This window comes from Triturus cristatus, chromosome 2_2 (genome assembly GCF_964204655.1).
Source record: "Triturus cristatus chromosome 2_2, aTriCri1.1, whole genome shotgun sequence".
In the NCBI taxonomy this organism is placed as follows: domain Eukaryota; kingdom Metazoa; phylum Chordata; class Amphibia; order Caudata; family Salamandridae; genus Triturus; species Triturus cristatus.
The window spans coordinates 850,194,579-850,204,210 of NC_140582.1; the positions used below are offsets into that span (position 1 = coordinate 850,194,579).

Sequence of the window (9,632 nt, forward strand, 5' to 3'; positions counted from 1 at the left end):
ACTTGGGCTGCTACCACTGGAATCTGATCTCAGATTTTTCTCGCCTTTTGGACTTCTAGGGCTTCCTTGCCAAGAGCCAACTGATCTTGCCTAAGCTTGAGTCTAACTCTCTCAAGTTTGATCAGGTGGTATTCCCGTTCCAAAGAGTCCTCTCTCTGGCTAGACATTGAGGTCCCTGTGGAATGTCCTGAAGCATTGGAATCAGCAGAAGGAGATCTAGATATCCTCTGCCTTCTCTGGACCCTCCCAGGAGGAATAAAGGGGGGGCTACTTAAAGGGACACCCTCTGTGCCATCTGCACTATTCCCTGGATCAGAGTTCATCAAGGTGGAGTCCTCGGACTCCTCTTGATCATGCTCAGAATTAGGGCCCCTGTCCCATCTTCTGGAACATCCCCACCCACAAGAGATGCTTAGCGGTTGGATTGCTACTTGTCTTTAACTTTCTAGAAGTACACAGCGTCCTTAAATCCTGGAACTTAAGACCACTGTATCTGGAAGATTGGACCCCATTGGGGCCCATTACTAAAGACATGTCTAGGAGGAGGTTGGTGTGGGTTGGTGTTGCACCTACCTACTCTAGTGGAAACTAAACTTGGATTGGAGCAAGGGTTGTGCTAGAACCTTACCCACCAATCTATAAGTTCAGTAGAACTTACTTAGTCTAGCTAAATATTATATGTGCCTAATGCTAGTGATGATTTTTCAATGAATCTAAGATTAACTGGTAAAACAATGCAGGCTTGAATCGCACCGCTGTACACCAATGTGAGAGGCTGGCTTAGTACATGGTTTCTCACTTATGTAAGTGTGGCACCCTGCACTAATCCAGACAACCCTTATGGTGATTTTAGTAGTCTTAGACAACCATAGAAAGCTCTCCAATTAGTAGCTGTGGAGAGCAGCCTTCAGGCTTAGTCCAGAAAGAGTGTAAAGCAGCTTGTTTTACCAGTACTTAATCTTATGGTATAGGTTAAGTGAAAAAGAATCATACAGTGTATTTACAAAAATATGTATTTCATTACAAACACTCACTAACACATTGCAATATTTCCTACCCGGAGATATAAAACACAATACACACAATATTTAGGAACTAGCACACGTAAGTAGCACAAATACACAGTGGTCTCCGAGGTGGGGGGGGGGGGGGGGGGAGACCAAACCATATACTAAACTAGTGTAATCTGAATCACGACTCAGGTAAAGAATGGACCCAGAAGACGTACAAGAGCCGGGGACCCAAGGAACCACCCTAGGTGAGTATCTAGGACCCCCACAGAGGTCGTGTGCAGAATGGGAACATGACAGTGTGCTCAATGCTAGTCAATAGGTAAGTCGGGGTTGCAATTTTAAAGAAGAAGGACCCTTCCCAGTGGACCCTGAAGAAACCCTGTGGAAGATGAAAGGTTGGAGAGTCACCCCACCGGGCATACCCCAGGAACAAGGATACCTACACCAGAGACACCGAGTGCATAAGTGACGTCGGAAACCGCCGTAGACCACAAAGGATGACTTCAGGAAGATGCCACTGGAGAAGAAAACGAAGGAGTCCGGTGGAACCCAAAGGCGGATTCAAAATGAGAGCTATCTGCAAGCAAAGGGGACAGAGTCTATGCCACTCAGGAGAGGCCAGAAGGCACGGAAGACGAATGCCCACTATTGTCGGAGATGCAGGAGAGGTTGACGATGCCCTTGAAGTTGCAACTGTGCGGACCAGGCGAAGCTGTAGAAGACCAGGAGCCGTTCACGAGCTGTCCCACATCAGTTGTCGAGAGCCCAGGGTTCAGTGTCCGGCAGGAGCACCAGCAAGCCTTGGGAGCGGCAAACAGTAGTAGATGACAAAGGTGCGGTGTTGGAACCAGCAAGGTCCAAGTGACTCACCACGAGCAGGTAAGTCGACGCAGGCCCGAGCAAGCAGAGGAGCCCACTGAAGCCAAAGAAGACCCTCAAAAGGACCCACGGGCAGAAGGCACAGGAGTCACAAGACGACCTCGAGCAGCTCACCAATGAAGAAGGCACAAGGTGCAGAGTTTGCGGTGAGGGAAAAGATCTTTGCTGCAGGCATTGCTTGAGGCTGGAGCTTCTTGGAATCCGAAGATCTCTGGAGGAGAGAGCCAACAGGCCTTGGCAACGGCAATTTGACCCGGTGCACTGGGGTGCTGTTCCAGGGGTTCCGACGAGGGATACTCCATCCCCACGGACCATGCCCGAAACCTCGGCATCGTGGTCGACACCTCACTCTCGATGACCCGACAGGTCAACGCTGTCACCTCCACCTGCTTCAACATCTTCCACATCCTCTGAAAGACCTTCAAATGGATTTCCCCCGAATCAAGGAAGACCTTCACCCACGCACTTATAACCAGCAGACTGGACTACGGAAAACCCTCTATGCCGGGATCAACAGGTTTCTGCTCCGCAAACTCCAAACCATACAGAACACCGCAGCCAGACTCGTCCTCGACACGAGCACATCACCCAGCACCTGCGTAACCTCCACTGGCTCCCGTCGAGAAAAGAGTAACTTTCAAGATACTCCCTCATGCCTACAAATGCCTCCACAACACTGGACCCCAATGCCTCAACGACAGAATCACCTTCCATGTACCCAAGAGGAACCTTTGATCCGCCGACCTCGCAGAACCCCCACGCATCCACAGAGCAAGAACGAGTAAAAGAACCTTCTCCTACATCGCAGCCAAGACCTGGAACGGACTGCCGATTAACATCAGATGCGCTCCCACCCTACACCTTTTCAAGAAGGCCCTCAAGACCTGGCTCTTCGAATGAGTGGAGCTGTTGCCCCCCCCTCCCCGCCCCAGCGCCTTGAGACCCTCACGGGTGAGTAGCGCACTTTGTAATTACCCTGATCGATTGATTGATTGGATACTGGCCTCAAACTCGGTATGAAGACAGTGCAGGTCTCGAGGGAGTTGCAGAACAACCACCTGTGTGGCTTAGGCTTTTGGAGTCCGTGGGAACCCAGTATGAGCAGACCGGACAGCACTGTTGCGGTGCCTGCAGATGCAGGAGAGTGACTCCATCACTCCAAGGGAGATTCTTTCAGGTGTCTTGGATGTCCACAGGCCTGGTGAAGAACCTGTATGGAGCATGGACAGAGACGTTGCAGAAGACCAGCAGGACGACGAGACCAGGAGCAGCAGGAATCTTCCCCGGTGCAGTCTCGGTCCAGCAAAGTCCAGACGGTCAAAGTTGAAGTGGTATGTGATCTAAATTTTGTCCAATGAGAAATCTAGTGACCTACCCACAAGTAAGCCCTTCAGTACCCTTAGGAAAGGGTTGGGACGATTCAGGGGTCGCTCCCAGAGGAGGGGCTGGACACTCCAATGTCCTTTGTCCAGTTTCACACCCGAGCAGAAGCCAATGGCTCCCTGAACTGGTTTCAACTGGAGTATGCAAGGAGGGCACCAAATGTACCTGCCTCTTACAAAGCTGTCTCCATCTCCTGTGGTGAACCCGGCCTGAGCCAGATTGAACTGGTTTGTGTGTGCCAGGGGAACTTTTTTTGTACCAACTTCAAAGGAAAATGTGGTATAAATATTGGGCCCAGACCCCGGAACTTTAGAACTCTTTTGAATCAAGAAACCTACCAAGAAGAGCTGGAGAAGCTGTGAAGAGAGACGAACTACTTTGTTGTTTGCTTTGCTGTGTTGGCCTACTGTGGCTGTTTCTGACTTGGGTGGTGAAAGGACCGGACTTTCTGCATCTTATTTTCATGAGTTTCTCCAGGGGCTTGAGATAGAGCTTGCCTCCTGTTCAAGAGGTCTCAGAAACAGCAGAGACTTCAAGTTAATCAGCAACTAGCCCAAGGGAACTGTGTGTGTTTGGGCTCCAACAAAAGAAAAAGCAACCTGGTGCCGACAACGCCGCTGCTGGCTCCATGACCTGATGACACCACAGAGGACACAGCGCAATCTCGTACCGCAACCCTGGTCTCACCGACTGCGTTGCCCAATGCCGGCACCGAGCCGTTGCTTGCACCGTGACCTGTTGGCACTGTACTCCACACCACCTCGCTTCACTCCACCTCCCTGGTATCCCCGACGACGACGCTCCACAACAACATCGATGCACCGTGGTTTTCGGGGTACCACTCTTAAGTTACACGACGCACCGCCCTACCCCACACCGCAGCCTTGGCACACCGACATCGGCACCATTGACTTCCGCTCGTCAGCCGATGACAGCACTTCAACAACGATGATGCCGCCGCCTGCACCGTCCCACTTTGCATCACAGCCCTGGTCTCATCAACGCCACTGGATGACCGTCACCGAGCCGCTGCTGGCACCGCAACCTGAGGGCACCGCAGCCCTGACGCTCGCAGAAGCACCCAAATTCAATCGAATAGAGTTCGACCTGCCACGTGTGTGACTTCAAGGGCCCAACAACTCCTGCACTGACCTCTGGAACTGACGCCGGCTCTTGGGAGCTTATTGCAAGGTCCCCGACGCCCTATATTTCTAAAGGTACTATTTTGCGGGTCTTCCCGACACATAGCTGGCCCCAGACGCTGCAGTCAGCCAGAACTGTTGGATTTGTGTTCACAACACCGTGATAGCCCCAGATAGGGCTATCGACATCAAGGAACTGTTTTTAAAGTCTATTCTTGCTTTATGAGTATTTTTAATAACTATGTTGGATTCTTATAGTTTTGGTCTTGTTTTACACAGATAAATATAGGCTATTTTCCTAAAACTGGTGTGGTGTCTTCTTGTAATGTTTTCACTGTATTACTGTATGTTATGTGCAAATGCTTTACACGCTGCCTCTGAGATAAAGCCTGACTGCTCGTGCCAAGCTACCAAGGGGGTGAGCAGGGGTTAATTTAGAAGTGTAACACCCTTATCCTGACTAGAAAGAAGGGTCCCTTCTTGGACAGGTTAACAACCTGCCAACTAGAGACCTCCATTTCTAACAATATTACAATAGTTTAAATCAAAGTACAGGAAATGTAACATCAGACAATGAGGGTTACAAGGTGTAGGAGTCACATAGTGTCCATATTAGCAGGTATTATATTTTCGGCGAGCATGGCCCATAGAAATGTATGTTACACAGTATCCTTTGCAGTAGGCACATTAACCCTTTGTGCTTCTTTATGAGCCAAAACTGTAACTGAACAAACCACAGATATATCTAACAAATGCAATAACCACTAGGTTAACTTACCATTATTATTATGCTTGAAAATTGCAGCACACACAAAGATCTCTGCAGCCTCTTTGTAGCCAATTAAGGAAGAACAGATTTACTTTTACATTTGTCCTTCTGTCTAAATTCTATGTAGCACACTTTTATTAAAAATAAATCTATATATTGACTGTCATTCTATTACAAAGTTAGGGGTCCTGAGTGGGAACCTAAGGAGGGTAGAGAGGTCCTCAACGAAGAGGACTGAAGGGAGACGTTCTCCCAGAAATATACTCAAAGACACAAACGTATCCCCTCTGGAACCAAAATGGCTCCTTTTGAAACAGCAAAAGATGGGGAATCATCTGTACGCCGAAGGCATCACACACACTATTGTGGGTGGGAATGGAAAGAAACCTTTTTCTACATACAACCCTCACTCCCTCTAATAGTGACATGCTTCATCATCGGGTTTACCCCAACTCCTAAAGGTCGGGGTGGGCTCAACCATATTCCAGGGAGCACTTATGAAGATTGTTGGATGAGGGCATAACTTTAAAGATGAAATTCCTCACCCACTCCAAAAGTATCCTTTATTAGTGGGGTGGGAGGGAAGGTTAAAAATGTATAAAGGGCTAAAAGAATGTAATGGTCCTATGATAATAAATCACCAACATGTTTCAGCCCTGTCCTATTGGCCTGTGCAAGGTCCTGGGCTTTCGTCAGGGTGGGTAGCGAAGAAGTCACTCCCCTGAAGATGTGATTGACGTGCGCATGCAATTTGCATGTGAGAAAACTAAAGAAAGGCATATACTTGCCTCAGCATTATTAGGGCATTGCCCAATTTCAAGGGGGGCACCAGCTCCCACAGGGGCATGAGAGGGAGGCCTTGCAGTCATACTTTCGTCAAAAGTCCCATCCCTGCACCGTCATACAACAAGTAACATTCCACCTACAATAAGCTAGGGCTATAGGCTTTGTTAGTTGCATAAGATAAATAAGCAACAACTACGTCTTTGTTGCATATAATATCGAAAATACTTCCTTTCAGGAATTATGAGACTATGAAAGAACTATAACGAGTCTCTATGAAGATACCTCAGGCAGTGAAGAGTGGTCCTGCTGCAGAGTTAACATTTTTTTTTCACCCCGAGGGTGAGGGCAAAAAAGGAGAGCCTGATAGAGACCTGTTTCGGCACCTGCTTTTTAGAGATGCTGGTGCTGAGCACCGGCAAGACCCGGCCCACTTAAAGCCCTGGGTTTCTAGCCCAGTCGGATTGGTAAAGCAGACAGTCTGGCAATGCGTGTCTACGAGCGACATGAGGGCAGTTTTTTAAGGCCCTCTGCTTCATTACTCCCCTGCCAGGCCATTGCACTGAGGCGATGGTGGGCAGGGGAGGGAGTTTGAGAAACGGCCTCGCTGGGGGCAGGTGTTGCTCTGGCTGTTGGGCCATTTCACCTCAGAGTTGTGTACTTTTTCTTGAGCCCTCCCTGAAGGACTGAGTAAGAGAAGTGTGGCCACTGCCTTGCTGGAGGCCAGGTGTTGTCACCTTGGCCCCAATATCTTCAGGCCTTGGTGGAGGGAGCTGTGTGTTTATTTGCATAGGCCCTTCTTTGAGGCCACCTTGCCCTGAGAGAACAATAGAGATGATGTGGCGTTAGGGTCTAAACTGCCGACATTGAAATTAGGTTCGGATCACGGCCTCTGGTGAACATTCTGTGATTCTGGGCAAATATTTTGATATCACAAGGACTCTAGTGAAAATGAATTTGATATTGAGTAGTGCAGTGTAATTGGTGCCCATGTAAATCAATCCAATGCCCTTGGGCCGAGTTAAAAGATTCTGCAAAGACATGTACGATAATTAAAGAGGACTCTAAATAAAAGCACTCATATTATTTTTTAACATGGCTTTTCTGTCTTTAATTAGTTTACCTATCAGTCAGAGATAAATAACACAGTTTTAGAACACATTTTAAAGTGTGTTACGTTTTTATTGTTTCAAATACATACTGATCGGAGGAGAATATACCGGTTTTGGGTGATTTGAAATCAGGCCAGGTGACAGGCAACCTTAACTAGATCAGGTGATGTGGCCCTTGGACCATTTTATTTCACCTCACCCAAAATGCAGTGCCTCTAGATTTCTGTACGCTTTTTTAAAATGGCTACGTTTCCAAACATTTCTCTAAAAATGAGTCCAAAGAAACTAACCAAATGGTATTTCGTGAAACGGCACCAACCGGGAACGTGGTCAATTTTTGGGGGAGTGCCCGGGTCTAATTGTGATGCCAACCCGACCCTGGTTCCCATATTAAATGTGCTCCATTTCCAGCATTGATTATTTACTATTATTAAACACTTTCACATATATAGGGCATGCTACAAACGTAAAAGATCTATTATTGTTAGTCACGTTAACCACCTAGGAAGAATTAAATACAGTCTATGTTTTCAATTACCCCCAAGATAATTAACAGGCTTACCATGCGAGTTTATTTTAATGCTCCTTAAACAATGTATACAAGCTTTTTTTAAAAGGATGCTACTAACCCTGACTAGAGAGGTTGAGTCCTACGGCCGCTACGCACAAATCTTACCTGCTGTTATGAGCCGCGGTGTTGTCTTCAGGTCTGCTCGTGTTGTTGTCCTCAACCTGCTCTAACACTTCTCCTAAAATCTCAGATTTGGCCCGCGGGAGGATGCTCCTGCCACGACTAAACTAAGTATGCCCGATGGGAGGGCGGATGATTCCCCAGACAGAAACCGCCCTTAGCAACGACGTTGCCTCGCGTTTATCACGTGACCAACACAGAAGATTCGATCCGCTCTCCGCTCAGAGCGAATGTCGCACAAAGGAAGCGCGGAAGGGTAAAATAAGTGTGGAAGTGGCAAGTGGGAACTGGGAAATTGAGCAGGGTACTGGAGTATACCCGAAGGCCGAGTAGAAAGCACAAAGAGGTACTAAAGCGAAGTAGAAGAAAGTAAAGTATTTGTGAGAGGGGATTGGAGTGCACGGGCGAGTCCAGGGAGCACGGAGAGAGCAGTCCAGAGGCAGTAGATGGTTGGGACAGTCGGAGTTCACACATTGTCCTACCTGGGGGCCAGAGGCGCAACTAGATCTGAACCCCAAGATGTCTAACGCTTCAAACTCTTGGGCTGAGTCATGCGTAGAGCCACTAAAAAATAGTGATACATTATGCATTTTAAACATACTAGTCAAATCCCCTACATCAGGCGCATGGGAGACATCACATTTCTGGGCGGGGCAGGAACACACAGCCTTGGGGATTTTCAGGTGAAACGAAGCAAACTGCCTGTTTGAACCACAGCTTTCAATACACGTATACATACATATTTAACGTTGATCAGGGTTCTTACTGGTGAGGTTTTCAGAGGGTTTTTAGGTGCGAGTAAAGGAGGAGCGTAGCAAATAAGAAATGTATTTTTGTTTTTCTGATATCCGACCTTGCAGCAGCACATTTGCAAGTCCGATACATGACAATAGACCCGATAAGGCTTCGTCCCCAATAGAAGTCAATAGGAACAAGCATTTGCCATGCAATCGGTCTTGCCTTTGGGACCTTTATGTGTATTTAGCTATGCAGCACATTCAGTGGTCGAAATGGGGGAAAAAAAGTAGGGGAACTGTGGGCGGAGAATCAGAGGGCGGGAATAACCCAAGGATTGGCTCAGTGGGCGGAGCCAGAGGTGTGGCCAGAATGCGCAAATATCCCAATTTTTAGTATTTGTTTGGCATTTCACTGCCCAGTTTAATCAACCAAAGGATACACATGATTATATAAGGTTAAAATGAGTTATTGACAGTAAAACTCATTCACAAAGTGGGATATGCTTCTAATCACAGAATGTCCCAAATACAATAAAATGTGGGAGCACAAGCAATTTTTCGCAGAGCTATGGTGTTTATCATCAGCACTTCTCCCTTTTTCCACAACAGCAGTTCAAACATGAATGGCAAAATATCCTAGTTTGCAAATGTTTTCTATATAACTCTGGCTCTGCCATATTTGGCTCCTAATGCAAGATCTGCTGCATGATCTGATCATTTAAACTAATAAATTGTTTATAGCTCAAATGTATCAAAAGTTAACAAAAAAGCGACTTGTTTTGCTGCGGAGTGGATGGCTTATTGCAAAGGTTGACTGATCATCTTTCTCACTGTTGCATTTGTATGTTACACTGGTGCTAATAAGGTAAAATCTTTCCAAAGACTGTTAGCATGTGTACACGTCAAAATAATAAAATATCAGAAAATATACCGCATTACGCTGCAGCCTTTTTTTAAATGCATAATTTAGTCAACACTGTGGCATAATTTTGTCCTCCTTTGCTGCATATTTAATTCCAGTGACCCCACAGCAAGCAGCACATGTTAAAAGTGCTTGTGAATGAAGCAGAGAGACTGTGAAGTTTGCAAACTTAGTTTGGTGTGCGTGCCAAATTCTGCATTG

The 9,632-nt window shown here is 47.0% G+C and overlaps 1 protein-coding gene across 2 annotated transcripts in view; it reads right to left on the reverse strand.

The window, feature by feature from the left end:
- NSUN7 (NOP2/Sun RNA methyltransferase family member 7) overlaps positions 1-7,908 on the reverse strand; it is a 1,257,082-nt gene extending 1,249,174 nt beyond the window's left edge. For both annotated transcript variants that reach the window (XM_085642201.1, XM_085642202.1), the window contains exon 1: positions 7,758-7,908. The gene's annotated coding sequence lies outside the window, so the exon portion shown is untranslated. The remainder of the gene's footprint in view (positions 1-7,757) is intronic.
- Positions 7,909-9,632: the final 1,724 nt, after the last annotated feature.